Below are 20966 nucleotides of genomic sequence, written 5' to 3'. Positions count from 1 at the left end.
TGAAAAACTGATGAGCTTGCTGGATTGCCTGCATAGTTGTCCATTGTGCAGGTGCTGTCCTTTTTAATCATCCTCCAGTTTAAGCAATTCCAATTCATGTGAAGTTTTCTCCCAGTTATTCTGAGAGGCTCTTGCTTCAAGCTGTTCACCAATTTTAGCTTCCTTTTATACTTCTATTTTTGTTGTTTCATATTTATTTATTTGCCCTATGAGTCAAAGTCCCATTGTTTGATTCAGATTAAACTTCTGATCACAGCCTATAAGTACCACTGTTATTTTTCTCCTAATTATATGCTGCACCAGGCAGAAATGAATCATCGTGAAAGCAAAGTTTGGGCTTGTGGCTCCTTTGTCTACATTCCATCCATCATGATAAGACAAAGGTAAGGAACAACCTGTCAATGTCTGCATCCTCATTACTAGCTTTCTTACACTTGGTGAACTCAAGTGATCTATTGGATTGCATTGCAAGAATTCTAAATGATTAGCAAAAGCTATTGTCATGAACCCTGTTTGGTAGCCTGAATGGTGAGCTGGCTGATCGAGCAGTTCATCCATGATGATAAGGGGCATCTGGTCTCCCTCCTCTGTTCATTGAAGTTTGTTTACCTAGTATGTTTTAAAATCCTGAGCAAAATTCTTGAATCATCTTGAACTCTTTACAAAAATCTGATTCGTGGCATTAAGTGATGAGGACCTTTTGCATGCTGTTATATTTCTACCCTCAAATCAAAGTTTTGGTATTAAATTCAGTGGATGGAATAAGTAGATTTTTGCGTTGATTTCATAAATTTTTGCCTGCAGTTTTCGGGCATTAAATCATACACTTCAAGAATTGCAATGCTTTGCTACAACATAGTTTATACTGTCACTGGACTGACATGAAAAAAGAGTGCTTTATCACTTAGTGATGTTACAAGATAACTTGCCTACATTTCTTCATTCCACTTAATGGTGAAAGCTATAAATTTAAATGCTGCTTGTGCAAATTGGATTCCGGATACTGTTACAATTGTTACAAATTTTGGGCCTGTACTAGATATTCTCTTCTAAAATTGTCAGCTGTGGTTCAGTGATAGTATTGACACCACTTGAGTCAGAAAGTTGTTGGTTTAAGTGCCACTCCAGAAACTGAGCACATAATCCAAGCTGACACTGAAGTATAATACTGAGAGAAGATGCTGCCTTTTAGACGAGATGTTAAACCAAGACCCCTCTGTAAAGGGATCCTACTGAGAAGGGGAGCTCTCCCTGGTGCCCTGGCCATATGTCTTCCCCCAAACAACATTACTAAAACATTCTCATTTCCCATGCTATGCACAATTAGCTGTAGCGTTTCCTACATTGCAACAGTGACTACACTTCAAACTATTTCATTGGTGCCATGAAAAGCACGATGTGGAGGCATGTTCTTTTTTTCATTTTTAGTTTGGTGTCACTGGTTACTGATTCCCTTACATTTCCTAGAATCTGAAGACTATCTTCACTGCCCAATAGCTAGTCAAATGATAGCATAACTGGGGGCCATAACAGTAAGGTCCCTTCTGTGTACTCTTCCATGTTTTTAAGTATGTTCCCTCAAGTGTGCCTCTCCTAACTTCCAGAAGGAGTGAGTTAAGGTTAACTGCAAATCCTTAGTTTACAAGATGTATATGAATGAATAGGATAGTGTTTTCATGGTGAATTTTGATTATTTCCTATTACTCATTTAAAAAATGAAAACTTTGTCATTGAATGGACTACATCATTTTGCAATTCAGAATTCATATTGAAAGCATAATCTCTCTAAGTGCTGTGTTTGGCTGCAGTAGAGAGCTTCAGTTGGAGATTGGTGACTGAGGGAGCTTAAGGGTTAAATTCTATCTAAAGTCTAGACTTTTGGCAATTAACTAAAAGTTACTGTTAGGGTTGGAAAAAGGTGAGATTTAGGCCGGAGAGGAGAGGCCAGAAAGAGCGGTATAAAAGGGCGCGAAAAACAGGTTGAGACCAGAGCAGAGAGGCGTACCCTCAAGACCTTCAGGCGGTTGAGTTCAAAGTGACGTCACGATTCAAAAAGTGACACAACACGGGGGAGGCAACTGATTGGTAAGTAGGGTCAGGTGAGTACTACTAATTAAACTGCTGCAGTCCATTAGCTTAAACAAAATAAGGTGAGGACTTTGGACTGTAGTGGGAATGTTTGGAGTGGAATAAGGCCCCTAGTGTAGTTAGTATTCTTTAAAGGGAGCTTAATCTAAAGGGCGGTCATAGCAGCAGAGCTCGCACCCATGATATGCTGCTCCTGCACTATGTGGGAAGTCATAGACACTTCCAGTGTCCCTGGCCACCATGTGTGCAGGAAGTGTGTCCAGCTGCAGCTACTGGCTAACCACGTTTCGGAGCTGGAGCTGCAGGTGGATTCACTGTGGAGCAACCGCGATGCTGAGTTGTTGTGGACAGCATGTTCAGTGAGGTGGTCACATCGCAGGTAAAGACTGAGCAGGCAGAAAGGGGATGGGTGACCACCAGGCAGAGTAGAGGAAGGCAAGTAGTGCAGGAGTAACGTTTTGGACACTGTTGGGGGAGATGACTTCTCAGGGGGATGCAACAGAAGCCAAGTCTATGGCACCACGGGTGGCTCTGCTGTACAAGAGGGGAGGAAGAAGAGTGGCAGGGCTATTGTGATAGGGGATTCAATAGTAAGGGGAACAGACAGGCGTTTCTGCGGCTGCAAAAGAGACTCCAGGGTGGTATGGTGCCTCCCTGGCGCCAGGATCAAGGATGTCTTGGAGAGGCTGCAGGAGGTGCTGAAGGGGAAGGGCAAACGACCAGCGGTTGTGGTACATATTGGTACCAACGACGTAGGCAAAAAAAAGGGATGAGGTCCTACAAGCTGAATATAGGGAGTTAGGACGTAAATTAAAAAGTAGGACCTCAAAGGTAGTAGTCTCAGGATTTCTACCAGTGCCACGTGCTAGCAAGAGTAGAAATAGCAGGATATATCGCATGAATATGTGACTGAAGAAATGGTGTAGAGTGGAGGGATTCAGTTTCCTGAGACATGGGAACGGTTCTGGGGAAGGTGGGACCAGTACAAACAGGACGGGTTACATCTGGGCACGATGAGGACCAATGCCCTTTGGGAGGGCGGGTTGTGGTGTTTGCTCGTGCTGTCGCGGAGGGTTTAAAGTAGAATGGCAAGGGGATGGGAACCTGAGCAGGGAGACAGGAGGGGGAAACAAAGATAGAAATGAAAAACAGAAAAGTAAGAAGCAAAAGTGGAAGGCAGAAAAAAAAAGGCGAAAAACAAATGGGGCCATAGTGCAAAATAAAGCTAAGAAGACTAACAAGGTTAAAAAGACAAGTCTAAAGGCATTGTACCTTAATGTGCGGAGCATTCTCAGTAAGGTAGATGAATTAGCAGCACAAATAGATATAAATGGTTATGACATAGTTGCAATTACAGAGACATGGCTCCAGGGTGACCAAGGATGGGAATGCAGGGGTATTCAATATTTAGGAAGGACAGACAAATAGGGAGAGGAGGTGGGGTAGCATTGTTAGTAAAGGAGGAAATCAATGCAATAGTGAGGAAGGATATTGTATCGGAAAATCGTGACGTGGAATCTGGGTGGAGATAAGAAACACCAAAGGGCAGAAACCGTTGGTGGGGGTTGTCTCTCGGCCCCCAAACAGTACCAGAGATGAAAGGGAAGGCATTAAACAGGAAATTAGAGACACATGCAATAAGGGTACAACTGTAATCATGGGTGACTTTAATCTGCATATAGATTGGACAATCCAAACTAGCAATAATACTGTGGAGGAGGATTTCCTGGAGTGTGTACATGATGTATTAGTCTAAAAGCCATTGAGGAACCAACTAGAGAGCAGGCTATCCTAGACTGGATTTTATGCAATGTGAAAGGATTAATTAACAATCTTGTTCTGCGGGGTCCCTTGGGGAAGTGTGATCATAAAATGATAGAATTGTCCATTAAGATGGAGAGTGAAGAAGTTGAATCTGAAACTAAGGTCCTGAATCTAAATAAAGGGAACTATGGGGGTTTGAGGCACGAGTTGGTAATGATGGATTGGGGAACCTTACTAAAAGGGTTGACGGTGGATAGGCAATGGCTAATATTTATGGAACGTGTGCATGAATTACAACCATTATTCATTCAATTATTGAGTTCAACAACTTCAGATCATGAACACTCCCCTCCATCCTCGTCCCTTTTTGATCCCCTTTTTTCAATTATTTATTAATTTTTACATTTTTTACCACCTATTTGTATTATCATTTAAAAAATTTATTTCCATTTTTCATCCCCACCTTTAGCCTATTTTGATCTTTTCTCCCACACCATCCCCTCCTCCCACCCCATCTCCATTAGGGCCATCTGCCACTTGCTCATCCTTTCTACTCTTAATGTCACCGTTAGCACCTCCTTTAGTCAGTATCACCACCAGCATCGACCTTTTGTTTATGACATCTTTCGCAATCTCTCTTTTGCCCCCACCTATCACTGGCCCTCTATCCAGCTTCACCTGTCCCACCCCGCTTAAACAGTATACATTTCACCACATTTCTACTTCTCTTAAGTTCTGAAGAAGAGCCATACGGACTCGAAATGTTAACTCTGTCTTTCTCTCCACAGATGCTGTCAGACCTGCTGAGTTTTTCCAGCAATTTTTGTTTTTGTTTCAGATTTCCAGCATCCGCAGTATTTTGCTTTTAAATTATTCATCCCTGTCTGGCGCAAAAATAAAACAGGAAAGTTGGCTCAACCATGGATTACAGAAGAAATTAGGGATAGTATTAGATCCAAAGAGGAGACATATAAAATTGCCAGAAAGCAGCAAGCCTGAGGATTGGGAGCGGTTTAGAATTCAGCAAAAGTGGACAAAAAGATTGATCAAGATGGGAAAAATGGAGTATGAGAGAACTTGCAGGGAACATAAAAACTGACTGTAAAAGCTTCTATAAATATGTGAAGAGAAAAAGATTAGCAAAGACAAATGTAGGTCCCTTACAGTCAGAAACGGGAGAAATTATAATGGGGAGTGAAGAATTGAACGCACGTTTTTGAGGCCACAAATAATTTCCCAGAAATGTTAGGGAACCCAAGGGTCTAGTGAGAGGGAGGAATTGAAGAAAATCAGTATTAGTTTTTTTTTAAAAAATGGTGCTAGAGAAATTAATGGGGTTTAAGGCTGAAAAATCCCCAGGGCCTGATAATCTACATCCCAGAGTACTAAAGGAAGCGGCCCTGGAAATATTGGATGCGTTGGTGGACATCTTCCAAAATTCTATAGACTCTGGAGCAGTTCCTACAGATTGAAGGGTGGCAAATGTAACAGCACTATTTAAAAAAGGAAGGAGAGAAAAAACGGAATTACAGACTAGTTAGACTAGCATCAGTCGTGGGGAAAATGCTCGAGTCTATTATAAAAGACGTGGTAACAGAACACTTGGAAAGCATAAACGGGATTAGACAAAGTCATCATGGGTTTGTGAAAGGGAAATCATGCTTAACTAGTCTACTGGAGTTTTTGAGGATGTAACAAGTAGAATTGAAGGGAGAACCAGTGGATGTGGTATATTTGGATTTTAAGAAGGCTTTTGATAAGGTCCCACATTTTCCCATAGTGGGAAAAATTAAAGCACATGGGATGGGGGGTAATATACTGGCATGGACTGAGAATTGGTTGACAGACTGGTAACAGGAGAATTTTTCCAGTGGTGCGTGGGCGCGGATCTGATCACCGCCTGCGATCGGCTACGCACCGCCATATATTGGCCCGCCCAGCGTAACGCATAGCCAGTAGCGCTCAGCGCTACCTGTGTGGGCTAGGGGAGGAGGGAGAGTCAGGGCATGCGCGCGAAAGAGCGCAGCAATCTCCGTGAGATGCGGAGCTGCCTCGGAGATTGAATAGAAAATAAAACATTTTAATAAATGAAGTAAAAATTTATTTAAACATGTCCCCTCATGTGACAGTGTCACATGAGTTGGGACATGTTTGTGAAGTTGGAAAAATGTATTTAATTGTTTTATAAAAGCTTCAGAAAACCTCATCCTGCCTGTGGATGAGGTTTCCTGAAAAATGCGAAGGCCGCTTGGGCTTTAAGCCTGCCTGCCGACCTTAAGGTTGGACTGGCAGCATTCTTAAATACTTTTAATTACTTTCTTTATGGCCTTAATAGGCCATTGACATTTCGGTGGGCGCGCAGCGGACTCCAGCGTGTGCCCGCTAAACGAAATATCGAGCTGACGCGCGATGATGTTGGGATGCACGCCTGATGTCATCGTGTGTCTTTTTACGCATTGGTATGTCGGGCCCACCCCCTCATGCTGACCGGAAGATTCAGCCCAGAGAGTGGGAATAAATGGGTCTTTTTCCAGGTGGCAGGCAGTGACTAGTGGTGTACCGCAGGGATCAGGGCTTGGGCCGCAGCTATTCATAATATATATATAAATGACTTGGATGAGGAAACCAAATGCAATATTTCCAAGTTTGCTGACGACACAAAACTGCTGAGAGTTGTGAGGAGGATGCAAGGAGGCTTCAGGGTGATTTAGACAAGTGTGTGTGGGCAAACATGGCAGATGCAGTATAACGTGGTTAAATTCGAAGTTATACACTGGTGTGAAAAACTGAAAGGCAGAGTATTATTTAAATCGTGATATATTGGGAAATGTGGATGTACAAAGGGATCTGGGTGTCCTTGTACACCAGTCAATGAAAATAAACAGGCAGGTGCAGCAAGCAATTGGGAAGGCAAATGGTATGTTGGCCTTCATTGCAAGAGGATTTGAGTTCATAAGTAGGGATATCTTCCTGCAGTTATACAGGGCCTTGGTGAGACCACACATTGCGTGCTGTTTTGGTCTCCCTACCTACGAAAGGATATACTTGCCATAGAGGAACTGCAGTGAAGGTTCACCAGGCTGATACTGGGGATGGCGGGACTGTTGTAATGAGGAGAGATTGGTTCGACCTGAGCCTATATTCACTAGAGTTTAGAAGAATGAGAGGGGATCTGATTGAAACGTATAAAATTCTAACAGGGTTCGACGGACTAGATGCAGGGAAGATGTTTCCCCTGGTGGGGGAGTTTAGAACCAGGGGCCACAGTCTCAGGATACGGGGCAGGTCATTTAGGACTGAGATGAGGAAATATTTCTTCACTCTGTGGTCAACCTGTGGAACACTCTACCATGTGGAGGTTGAATCACTGAGTATATTTAAGAAAGAAATTGATAACTTTTTGGATATTAGGGGCATCAAGAGATATGGAGAGAAAACAGGAATATGGCGTTGAGATAGAGGATCAGCCATGATCATATTGAATGGCTGGGCAGGCTCGAAGGGCCAAATGGCCTCCTGCTCCTAGTTTCTATGTTTGTAACTGTTTCACACTCAAATCTGCAGCAACCTGTCTTTTTTCAAACAGTGTGGAAACCAAAGACGACGACTTCCTGTAGCATCCTTGGTTAATCAAGGGTTGCCAAACCACAACTTATGCTGTGTTTTTACTATGGGGCAGGGCTAGGATATAGGCCCAAGTCTACCTCAGTCAGAACGGATCAAACTCCGCGCTATTGGTGTTATTTTGAAAAATGAGCTAGCCATCTAACTGTCACCCCCTCCCCTCAGTCAATGACTACCTCTGTCCATCCCCCAGCGCTCTCTCATTGAGCTGCCAATGCACAATACCACCTTCACCTCAAATGAGAAGTCTTCCCCTTAATGTGGAAGCTATAAGAACTACATTATGTGCTCTGTTGGCTCTCCTGCTGTTTGGATGAATGAAATCAACATTATAGTTATGTGATGCTCTAGAATGTGCTTGCAAACTCCACCACTATTGTTCCAAATTGTCAAGGTATTGAGAGCATATCAGCTGGTACCTCAGTTAATCAACATTCTAGAAAGCTGTTATATTTCTGGGAATTTACCCCTGTGAACTGAATTTAACTTCATAACAGCATCACAGTATAATATATACGTAGATATATAAAATCATATCTGTAAGAACTCAGCAACTGGTACAGGCCAGCCAGTTCAGATAGATGGGGAGAGTTACCGGCAAGAAGAGCATCTGACTTTAAAAACCACCTGCCCAATCAAAGAAATGATGGTTGATATAAATGGAGAAGAGTGATCAACTAGCATCAGGGTGACCATATGTAACTTGGGAAAAGCTGAAAGAGGGAGAGAATGTTGAAAATCTGCACAAGCTTGAACTAATCCAAGCATCAGCAGACACCTTTTCATGACATCATCGAGCACTTGGAATGCAGTGTGAATAGATGCAATCTAGGCCATGTGCGCACATGTGAAGGTTGGCTCCCAGTTTGGCATCAAGAACCATTCCAATATATCGATGCAAAAACCTCAATGTGACACAATCCAAGTTGTTCCAATACAGCTACAACACTGGTATCTACCCAGCAATGTGGAAAATTGCCCAAGTATGTCCCGTACACAAAAAGGACAAATCCAACCCAGCCCCATCCGTCTACTTTCGATCATCAGTAAAATGATGGAAGGGGTCGTTAACAGCGCAATCAAGCGGCACTTGTTTAGCAATAACTTGCTCACTAATGCTCAGTTTGGGTTCTGCCAGGATCACTCGGCTCCTGACCTCGTTACAACCTTGGTTCAAACATGGAACTGAGCTCCAGAGGTGGGGTGAGTGTGACTGCTCTTGACATCAAGGCAGCATTTGAGCAAGTGTAGCATCAAGGAGCCCTATCAAAAATGGAGTCAGTGGGAATCAGGGAAAACTCTCCACTGCTTGGAGCTATACCTAGCACAAAGGAAGGTGGTTGTGGTTGTTGGAGGTCTGTCATCTCAGTTCCAGGACATCACTGCAGGAGTTCCTTGGGGTAGTGTCCTCAGCCCAACCATCTTCAGCTGCTTCATCATTGACCTTCCTTCCACTATAAGGTCAGAAATTGTGCAATATCAGTGAATATCACCATGTTCAGCACCATTCACGACAACATAGATACTGAAGCAATCCATATTCAAATGCAGCAAGACCTGGACAATATCCAGGCTTGGGTTGACAAATGGCAAGCAACATTTGAGCCACACAAGTGCCAGGCAATGGCCATCTACACGAGAATCTAACCATTGCCCCTTGGCCTTCAATGGCATTACCATCGCTGAATTCCCCCACTGTCAACATCCATGGGGTTACCATTAACCAGAAACTGAACTGTTCAAGCCATATAAATACTGTGGGCACAAGAGCAGGCCCGAGGTCAGGAATCCTGCAGCGAGTAATTAATCTCCTGACTCCCCAAAGCCTGCCCACAAGGCACAAATTAGGAGTGCGATGGAATGTTCTTCACTTGCCTGGATGAATGCAGCTCCAACAGCACGCAAGAAGCTCGATACCATCCAGGACAAAGCGCCCCTCTTGATTGGCACCCCATCCACAAACATTCACTCCTTCCACCACCGACACACAGTAGCAACAGTGTGTACCATCTACAAGATGCACTGCAGGAACTCTCCAAGCCTCCTTAGATAGCACCTTCCAAACTCTTGAGCTCTACCACCTAGATGCACAAGGGCAACAGACACATGGGAAAACTACACCTGGAATTCCCCTCGAGCTTCTTACCATCTTGACTTGGAAATATATTACCATTCCTTCACTGTCTCTGGGTCAAAATGCTGGAACTCCCTCCCTAACAGCACTGTGAGTGTACCTACACCACATGGACTGTAACAGTTTAAGAAGGCAACACCACCATCTCAAGGGCAATTAGGGATGGGCAATAAATGCTGACCTAGTAAGCGATGCCCACATCCCATGAATGAATAAAAAAAGTCTCTTCCGTGAAACATTAGCGCAGTCCTACAGGCGCCTGAAGGCAACAGTACAGCATAAAACCCATGACATAAAGAACAAATGGTGGACAAAGTACAGGAGATCCAACAACCTGGACAGTAGTGACAATGATTTCTTCAGTGCTGTCATGACAATCTATGGCCCAAACACTCGAGGGCCCGCCCTGCTGAGAGCCAAGCATGGAGGGGAGATTATCAAGGACAGGAAAGCAGTCAGTATTCGCTGGAGAGAACATTTTGAAATACTCTTCAACCGTGACCATCTCCGACTTGAACGTCCTCAACTCCATTCCTCAACACCCTATCTGGTTCAACCTTGGTGCTTCCCCAGTTTGCAGTGAAGTTGGAAAAGCCAGTCGACAGCTGAAAAACAACAAAGCCTCTGAGTCGGATGGAACCCTTGCCAAAATTCCAAAACACAGCAGAGAAACACTCCTGGTACACAACACAACCTCGGATACCTCAACTAGGAAGAGCGATGTATGCCGGAGGATCTCGGGGATGTTGCGATCATGACTATATTCAAGTAGGGAGACAAATCGGATTGTGGCAACTACAGAAGAGCCTTCCTGCTGTCTGCCACAGGGAAGATCATTGCAAAGATCCTCCTCAATTGTCTCCTCCCAATAGCTGAAGAACTCCTTCCAGAGTCACAGTGCAGTTTTCACCCATCGAGAGGCATCACAGACATAACCATTAATGCATGGCTAATCCAAGAAAAATGCAAAGAAGAGCACCAACCACTGCACATGGCCTTTTCCAACCTCATGAAAGCCTTTGACTGTCAGTCATGAAGGCTAATGGAGTATCCTCCTTAAATTTGGCTGCTCTCAAAGGTTGCTATCTTCTGCCAACTCCATGATGACATGTAAGCCTTGATCCTCGCCAATGGAACCTCCACAGACCCTATTCTGGTGAGGACTGGGGTCAAACTAGGCTGTATCATCTCACCAACCCTCTTCTCCATCTTCCTTACTGCAATACTACACTACACTTCCAGCAAATCACCCACAGGCGTGGAGACAATTTACAGAACAGACAGAAACTGTTCAACCTACACCATCTTCAGTCCAAAACCAAAATCACTCCAACTTTAGTCATTGCCTCCAGTGTGCAAATGATGCTTGTATGTGCACTCACTTAGAAACTTAGCTCCAGGTCACTGTTGACTCTTTCTCTGAAGTATATGAGAAAATGGGCCTTTCACTAAACACCCAGAAAACTAAGGTCGTTTTCCAACCAGCTCCCACAGCACAACACTTCACCCCATTGATTAAGATCAGTGGTGAGGTCTTGAAAAACGTGGACTATTTTCCATATCTTGGGAGCCTCCTCTCAATGAAGACAGGTATAGACGATGAAGTTCATCACCGCCTCAAATGTGTCAGCTCAGCCTTCGGCCAATTGAGGAAGAGTATTTGAGGAGCAGCATCTCAAACCTGAGGCTAAGATCATGGTTTACCAGATGGCAGTGATCCCCACACTCCTACATCCTACAACCTACACCAGGCACTTCAACTGTTACACCCCTGTCCCCTTCACGCTATTTAACTCTCAGTCCTCCTCTTGGAGTCATCTATCTGTCATGATACAGTTACAGCCAACCTGCTAAGCAGCAGTCTTATTCTTCATTTTCATAGTCCATTTCTATTTTCTACTCCTTTTATATTCTTGCTACCACGCCAATCTTTACAACCTCATATCTAAGGGTCATGAAATCATTTACAGCACTGAGGGAGGCCATTTGGCCCATAGAGTCTTTACCGGCTCTTTGTAGTGCAATCCAGTCAGTCCCATTCCCTCAATCTATACCTGTAGCCCTACAAGTCCTTTTCCTTCAAGTGCCCATCCAATTGCCTTTTCAAATCATTGATTGTCTCCACTTCCACCACTCTCACAGGCAGCAAGCTCCAGGTCATTATCACTCACTGCATAAAGATGTTCTTGCTCACATTCCCCCTGCACCTCTTCCCTCAGAATATTAAACCTACGTCAGCAATTAAGGGCAGTGGCTTACTCCCAAGGACTGTTGGCCCAATCAAACTGCCAGCACTCAGCAGCCTCAGTAGCAGCATTGCTAGCAATGGCCAGTGCTGAGGTTGCATCAGTGGGGACAGAGTGCTTCAATGCAGCAGTGCTCTCGAAGACATAGGAGTTTCTTTGGGGAAATCCGAGCAGGGCAGGCCAGTAGGTGATCATTGGGGTGGTGGGAAGTTTTTATGGCAGCGGCGCCTTGGGCACAGAGGATGGCCATTTCACTGGGGGCCCCTCTATGGGCCAGGGAGTGGCCATTAAGGAGGGCCCTCCTGGTGCCCTTCTGGGAAGCCATCAGGGTTTACCTGGCGGTCTCCTCCCATGGCGTTGGGCCATTTCTTGCAGGCAAAACACCCATGAGGGCAGGAAGTGGCCCTTGTTTGGGCAGTAAGTGGCTCAATTGGCTACACTAAGGCTCATGTCACTGCCAATATGCCATGGTGACGGGAACTATGTCATGCTCTCCCCCCAAAGCCTTGCCCTGCCATTTGAGCTCTGAAGAAGGGTCGCTCAATGTCAGAATATTCGCAGAATGTTTTTCTGTGAAGAATGGTCATACGGACTCGAAACGTTAACCCTGTTTCTCTCTCCACAGATGCTGTCAGACCTGCTGAGTTTTTCCAGCATTTTCTGTTTTTGTTTCAGATTTCCAGCTTCCGCAGTATTTTGCTTTTATATTGCCGATCCTCATGCCTTTCAGCCTGTTTCCAATGGGTTGGGAAAATTCAGCCAATGGTGACATTTGAGACAAGTAGAAGAATGATCATATTTTGACTTGTTCTGTGCAATTGACCAGTATGTATATTATAAAAAGCCTTGTTTATGGTGCACACTTCCTTCCCATAAAATTAATTTCTGTAACATTTTTATACCAATAATTATAATGGAAACTTTTAGAAAACCCTGTCTAATCATTTCACCGTCATGATTTGTTCAAGTAAATTTACTCAAACTATTTCTTAAAGGAATTTTTATCCTTCGATCTGCCATTTTTTTCTCTAACTGAAACTTCCAGGCCTAAAATCTACAATATATTAAACACCTTTGCCCGGGCTTTCCTCTTGGGCTCGTGAAATGTGATTCGGGCCTTTTGTGGTTTCATAAGTGCAGTTTGTGAGCTGCAATGCAGTATGGGAGCTAGGGGTGTGGGTGCTGAGGTGGGCTAGTTAAAAGGCCCACCTTGGCTCTGAGGGACAGCAACCCAGCTCCCAACATCATTCCTTTGCCCCCTAAAACTCACCCCTCATGCCCACGCCCCCACCCATGCCCCTTCATAGACCCCATGCCTGTTCCATGACCCCTCATTCATCCAATACCCCTTCCATGTGTCCTCATAGGCCATGTTTTTTTTATTCACAAGATGTGGGCTTTGCTGGCTAGACCAGCATTTATTGCCGACACCTTGAGAAGGTGTGGTGAGCTGCCGCCTTGAATTGCTGCAGTCCATGTGGTGTAGATACACCCACAGTGCTGTTAGGAAGGGAGTTCAAGGATTTTGATCCAGCAACAGTGAAGGAACGGTGATATTTTTCCAGGTCAGGATGGTGAGTGACTTGGAGGGGAACTTCCAGGTGGTCGTGTTCCCATCTTTCTGCTGCCCTTCTCCTTCTAGATGGTAGTGGTCATGGGTTTGGAAGGTGCTGTCAAAGGAGCCTTGGTGAATTCCTGCAGTGCCTCTTGTAGATGGTACACACTGCTGACCTGTGCGTCGGTGGTGGGGGGAGTGGATGTGGTGTCAGTCAAGCGGGCTGCTTTGTCCTGGATGGTGTCAAGCTTCTTGAGTGTTGTGGGAACTGCACTCATCCAGGCAAGTGGGGAGTATTCCATCACACTCCTGACTTATGCCTTGTAGATGGTGGACAGGCTTTGTGGAGTCAGGAGGTGAGTTACTCATCGCAGGATTCCTAGCCTCTGACCTGCTCTTGTAGCCACAGTATTTATATGACTAGTGCAGTTCAGTTTCTGGTCAATGGTAACCCCTAGGATGATGTTAGTGAGGGATTCAATGATGGTAATGCCACTGAATATAAAGGAGCAATGGTTGGATTCTCTTGATGGAGATGGTCATTGCCTGACACTTGTGTGGCGTGAATGTTACTTTCCACTTGTCAGTCCAAGTCTGGATATTGTCCAGGTCTTGCTGCATTTGGGCATGGACTGGTTCAGTATCTGAGGAGTTGCGAATGGTGCTGAACATTGTGCAATCATCAGTGAACATCCCCACTTCTGACCTTATGATGGAAGGGAGGTCATTGATGAAGCAGCTGAAGGTGGTTGGGCCGAGGATACTACCCTGAGGAACTCCCTGCAGTGATGTCCTGGAGCTGAGCTGACTGACCTCCAACAACCACAGCCATCTTCCTTTGTGCTAGGCACTCTCCATGCACCCTCATACCCCATGCCCCCTCTAAGCCTCTCACATCTCCATGCCACCCATTCTCTATGTACCTCATACACCCCATGCCACCTCAATGCCTCCCACCACATGCATTCTCCATAGTCACTCACCCAGTATCCGCCATGTACAGTCCTCAGGAACCATGCTATATTAATGGGTACAGATGAGAAGAAGATGAACCTGTAACAATCTATTAAAAATCTCATTCAAATCTTTACCACTGATCCCGCAAAACATCTGTAGTGTCATAGAAAAATGTTTAATCCCTTAAGTGGCCATCTAGTTGTGTAAAGACAAACCATGTATTCAGGAACCACATCAAAGGCAGATTATGTTATTGCAGCCTCTTAAACCAGTCAATCACTCACTGAGCAGCTGTGTCAACAGAGCTGAGCACTCCAACAGGAACTCAGGCAAGAATTCATCATGGCCGCAGCTATCAAAACATTAGCTTTCAGATCCTGACCCTGAAACTGAAAGAAAAATGGTGTTATATTTCCATTTCAAAGCAGACTGCTTGTCAATCAATAGAATGGAGCCAGTTTTTTAAAACAAAACATTTACCAGCAAGGCAAGTTTTCCAAGGCATAAGATATCTGGACATTTCAATCTCAGTCTAAAGCTGGAGAGCTTGTCAGCACATTTTCTCTGTTTTAAATGCATTATGGCACTTGCTCAATTGGGAAAAGTATTATAATGCATGTCAACACTGAAACTATGCTATCAATGTAATGGTCAACTTACCTTTGCAGGCAGAGCCATATGATTAATTGCTGCATTAAAAACACATCTATGTTCCAATGCAGAATCTAATTATGACATCTGAAGGTGTCAAAACATTTAACACTTACCTTTCAGAATGTTCCAGGCTCCTGAGCAGACTTCACCCAGTAGTCATGAACATTCCAACAAGGCGCTTTTTTTTAAGGCTTCAAAAACCCACAACAGCAGAGAAAAATAGCAGGGTGAAGGAAATCAGATTCCCTATCGTTCTCACAATGGTTACCCTGACCTCAGTATTTTACACTCAAAGCCTTTCCGACCCGCAAAAAGGCCACACAAAAATGGCGCAGGGTGGGAAAGACAGAGGAAAATTGTTTTTCCAGCAAAGAAAAACTAAGTTCAGTGTTTCATGACCTGATTCCCACCTCCATTGGGAGGATAAAAATCTGGCCCCTTTTCTATGCACAAATCCTAACCAAGTAATATATTTGACCAGCCAAGTGCATCAACCTTGGCAGTTGGTTTGTAATATTTAAAAATGGCCTATTTCAAAATAAGATGATTAAGTTTACCAACTGAATTGTTTTTATACCTTTTAATACCTTTATTTTAACTTCTACTTTTAAGGCCTACATGTTTTCCAAATGCTTGGACTTGGATTTGATATTTTTCCTGAGTTGTGATTCTGCAGAATGAACATGCCTTGCTTGCAAAATTTACCAGATGTAACTGTAGCATTTAAGTCATGGAATGATATTCTTTCAGCCTCGTACAAAATCTATCAGATCATTAAAATTTTGAAGGAAAAGCTAGAGGATCAATTTCAAAATTTTTTATTCAATTGCATTTAAAAATAAAGTGTGTGTGTGCATGAAAGAACAGGACCTGTTGCAGTTTTAGTTCGTGTTTAAATTTTAATTACCATATAGATTTCAAAAGGTGTATTAAAATAAGAGGGAAAGCGTTCTGCAGTTACTCACCCCAGTTAGAATATTTTGGAGAAAAAAATTGAAAGCTTACAAAAAAGCTCTAGTTATTACCCATGACTTATTAATAGTTAGAATGTGTAAGTATTTTAATTACCAAGAGAGGGCAGTGTTGGTACTAGAACTTATTCAGTTCTGCTGGAAATGGAACACCACACTACTTCTTCCATTTTTCCTCAATTTTGTTTCTCATTATTTCTTTGACCTACTCTGCAAATTGAGAGTCACTTCCACACCATCAGAAGCACAGCTTCTCACCTTCCTTGGCAGGAGCAAAATTATAAAATGGAGCAACTCTGCCTCTATTAGCATGAATCCATCTCTTCCTCAGTTTGTCATGAGAATACTGAACCATCGACAAAGCAAAGTGAGCATATGCGATGTTCAACATTAGTGAGTACCAGCAGTGCCATGCGATTCCCTTGGGTGGAAATTAATGCCCTGTCCAGTGGTGTGTTTGGTGGTGGGGTGGCATTTCATCAGGTGGCAGCGTGGCGGGTGAGGACCCTGCTGCCTTTCTGCCACTGCCCCAATTAAATCTGTGATGGGGAGGCCCACAGATGGGCGGGTTGAGGACTCGCTCTGCAGGGAGCCCAAAATGCAAATACTGTCAGGATTGCTTACGGGCTCTGGGGGAGGGGGGATAGCCTTCATTCAAAGGCACTCCATGCCTGATTGAGGGACCCGACATCAGGAAGGTGGGAGCTGGCTGAAAGCCACCCCTAACCTTTGCTGCCAACCTCTCCCCCACCCTCCTTGCCACCGACTCCCTCCCCTCAATACCCCCTGTCATCACTCACCTGTGCCTGAGTCCATGGGCGATTCTAGGCCTTGGGTGGGTGTAGCACTGATGGCACTGCCAAACATTGAAGAGCTGCTGGCCTGTGATTGGCTGGTACTTCTTGACAGGTGGGACACCCGGCCCCAGGTCCTTTATTCCCGGGGAAGGCCCACCACTGTCCAGTTAAGTGCCTAATTAGCACTTAATTCAGTGTGCCTTTCCAAAAATAGGTGACATGGGGCTCTCGCTGGCTCTCCAGCCGGCGGGCGAGCCCCCCATCGTCTCCATTAAATACCAGCCTTTGTTTTTCTAAAGTTAATGTGGATATATATATAATATAATATAAGGATAACAGAAACAGAGATTTGGGCGAGGGGAAAAAAATTCTAGAAAATCGTTTGATGGAATAGTGGAGGGATGAGCTGCTTATCTTCGGATGAGTATCTATGTTTCATGTTTACGTTGATTGCGCAGATTAGAAAAGCCTGAGAACTGTTTCCCAAGGGTTGTACATAGTTACATGATGGTATTTCCCCAATGTAAGTTGCGTGGTGAAGTGCTAGCTATGGCAGCAGACCAAATTTCTTCCCACATATTAGCCTCTCATGTATGTCTGTGCACTTGTGCTAGATTAAGTTGGATGAATTCCTTAAGTCTTTTCAGCAGGCGGAGTGCTTGAATGGTTTCCCTCTTGTGTACACATTGGTGTGTGACCATGAGGTGTCAGCTGTGGCTCAGTTCATAGCACCCTCGCCTTTGAATCAGAGGGTTGTGGGTTCATGTCCCACTCCCGGAAAACCAAGAACTGTGATTGTACTCGAAAGAGTTGCAATCTGTGACTGTTGATAACTCGAAAGAGTTTGGTGTGTGACCATGTTGGATGACTGGCTGAACTCCCTTTGGCAATCAGGGCACTTGAATGATTTCTCACCTGTGCGCCTGGCCCTGTTCCTGCAGAGCTGGATGAGTGCTTGAATCTCTTTCCAGACACATGTTGAATGGGTGCTCTCTCAAGTGTATATTGTTAATGATACATTAACTGTATTTAATTGTATGAAGATTCTGGGCATTAACTGGAGATTTACTGTGCCACTATAGAAAGGACATAGCTAAAACTGTCTCTGTGAGGTGAGGAGATACATATTTGTACTCTGTATTTCTGTAAATAAATGCTTATAAAGCTGTGTAAAGATTGATTCTAGTTCTATCCTTCACCACCTGGCTTTCTTGCGAAAAACACGGGGCGGAATTTTCCGTGCCCGCTGGCATCAGGCGTGCATGCCGGCGTAAGCAGACAAAATGGTGAGAAGGCCAGAAATTGGTTTCATGACATCGTGAAACCAGTTTGCGATCACCCACTCAGCCCGTCGATGGCGGGCCTTGTTCCCCTCCATTGGAGGTCGGGAACCTCATTGTAATACATCTGCATATCGTTATAAGGCCAGAACCATTCCCCGCCCCTCCCCCAGTGGATTGTCCATCCACATAGGTGTGATTACACCCGGTGCAGAACACGTGTTGACAAGTTTGATGTGCAGAAGTCGGGACTTACTGCAGGGCCTTGCTCACATTGCGGACATCTGAGGAGTAGTAGATGCTGGAGCCTGACTACAGCGACACGCTGGAAGAATATCCATGGCATGCTGTGTGGATTCTCATGGATATGGCTCTGCTGCGAAGTAGCTCATTGAAGTTGGAAAGTCACCGTTGAGGGTCTGCTCATAACGGATGATGGTCGAGGGGGTGGAGAGGAAGGTCCAGCTACGTTTGGGGGGAGAAAGATCGAGGATCGACTGGGAGAGGAAGAGATGTCAGGATGGGATGAGGTTGGGAGGGGTGAAATGAAGGTGTCAGGATGGGATGAGGTTGGGAGGGGTGAAATGAAGGTGTCAGGATGGGGTGAGGTTGGGAGGGGAGAAATGAAGGTGTCAGGATGGGGATGAGGTTGGGAGGGGGGAATTGGTGTCAGGATAGGGTGAGGTTGGGAGGGGGGAAATTAAGGTGTTGGGGGAAGGTTGGGAGGGGGAGGGGAATACTGGGAGAGGAGGGGGTAATGGGAGAAGACGGCAACTGGGGAGGTAGGTGTAAGGGGTGTGGAAGGTATCAGGGAAGGAGCTCGGTGGGGGGAAAGGAGTACGAAGAGGGGAAAGTGTCCGGACCCTGCACTTCTTCCTCCCCCACCACCCCCTTCCCCAACCCCACCCCAAAGAGTACGGGGGTGTGGGGGAGGAAGGCTGGAGGAAAGAGTCGGAAGGGGGAGGAACTAAGGGTGGTGGAAGAAGTAAGGGTTTCTGAAGGAGTTGGGAAGGACCAAACGGGGCTGCTGTCCAGTGGAGCAAGGGGTTCCAAGGGAGGAAAGGGTCTGGGGTGGGGAATGCCCAGGCGAAGGTGCAAAGGAGGACTCTGAGTCCATGACTGCTTTTTGGGGAGCAAACTGAGGGTGGGTGTGGAACGAGGGAATGGTGAGAATGACCGAGAGCAGATGAGGTAGGAGGGTTGGGGTTCAACAGTAGTAGTAGAAGGAACAGCGAGGGTGGTTTGTGAGAACTCAGAAGCAGACCATGTGGATGGGAAGGAGGTCATAGGAGATGGGGATGGGATTTTTGAGAAGGAAGGGAATGTGCACATTCACCTAGACACCCCCAAAGGAAAAGGGTTGTGGCTGGTAGGTCACAGAGGGGAGGTGAAAGGTGATGCCAGGGGGATCAACAGTGATGGGGGAAAGGAAATGGGTGACTGGGGGAGGGGAAAAGACAGGGGAGCGAAAGAAATATTGTATTATTGTATTACTACCATGCTGTCTAAATAGAAAGTGAAAGGGCAGTTGTGGTGGGTGAGATCAGGTGCTGCATGGGAGTGTGATCATTGGGTGGGCGGAGATGTAGGTCAGCTCAGATGGACAATTGAAAGCGAGTCCCAACAGGCAACATTGAAAATGCTCAAGACAGAGGTGAGTGTGATACATGAAGGATCCATGTGCATGGGAGAGTGCTTGCACGAGGCTCCAAAAGGCCCTGCCACACACACACTTCTCCCTCCAGAGTCACTTGTTGGCCAGATGCTCCCTCTGCGGTGACAGAGGATGAGGTTGAGGGGCCTCACAGACAAAGGGGGCTGGAGGAAGAGGACAACCTCTGAGATTCCTGAGTGGATGATACAGGGATGTCCAGCTGCCGCATCTCCTCCCTTCGGGTGCCCGGGGGTCCCGGCCTGAGTCTTTGACGGGAAGCAGCACCTGGAGGGACGGCGAGGTGCCCCGTTTCCCCCTCATGTTGCCACTGCAGGAACTCACCCATAGCTCCCACGATGGAGTGCTGTGCGCATCTCCACGTTCTGCTGGTCCAGGATCTCCATGGGGTCCACCATCTTCCCCATGTAGAACTGCATACACGCACATGCGGGCACCAATTCATCAGAGTGCAGATGGACACACTTGTCCGACTCGGGTGACACTCTGTTGAAGTCTTCCAACAGCTCTGCGTGATGTTCCCAAGCCTTCTGTTAACTCTCCAGGATGAATTGGAAAGCCAAATCCAGAGGCTTGTCATCTGTCTCGGACCTCACAGATGCCTCTTCCCCAGCAGTCCTAGTGCCAGGGAGTTCAGCCGAACCTGCCTCCTCCTGTTGAGGCCATGTGCCTGTGCGGTGACCACCAGATTGTGAACCCGAGCCTGCTCTAGATCTAGGCCCCACCGAGGTGTGTGTTTCTGTGCTGGTGTGGGGTGTGGGTAAGTGCTGTGACAGGTCTTCCAGGCTGCTTATTTCCAGCTTTTCAATGGAGGAGATGTCCTCTTGGCTGGAGGTGAGGACATTGATGGAGCTGAGGGACTGGCTGGCTGAGGATGTTGGTCGCTTGGCAGAGCTCCCTGTGAACCAAACTAGAGATAATTAGCGCATGTCAGAAGAGCCAAAAGCAGGAGAGAGGGATGATGTGGTGCAGGATCCTCACAAGGGTGTTCACTGCCATCCTCACCGTTACCACAGGTGCAGTCCATGTCCTCACCAGTCAGTGCGATGGCATGCTCCTCAAAGTGAGTGAGGAGTCTAATGTGGGCCACTCCACCCCTGGTCTGGAACCTCCCCCTGCTGATGTGAGCAGGCTTCTCCTGCATGGAAACAGATGGAGAGAGTATGAGCAGGACACATGGCACTGCATGGAATGTTTGTGTGTTGAGCAGAGCCATGGACAGGA

At 45.7% G+C, this 20966-nt stretch overlaps 1 protein-coding gene across 3 annotated transcripts in view; it reads left to right on the top strand.

Annotated features, from left to right (window-relative positions):
* Window positions 1–20966, top strand: part of LOC144689579 (filamin-A-interacting protein 1-like) — a 448849-nt gene that overhangs the window by 46485 nt on the left and 381398 nt on the right. The gene's annotated exons all lie outside the window — the stretch shown is intronic.

This window comes from Cetorhinus maximus, chromosome 14, assembly GCF_964194155.1.
Source record: "Cetorhinus maximus chromosome 14, sCetMax3.hap1.1, whole genome shotgun sequence".
NCBI lineage: Eukaryota > Metazoa > Chordata > Chondrichthyes > Lamniformes > Cetorhinidae > Cetorhinus > Cetorhinus maximus.
The sequence above is the reverse complement of the archived record's forward strand: the minus strand, read 5'-3'. Positions and strand labels throughout refer to the sequence as shown.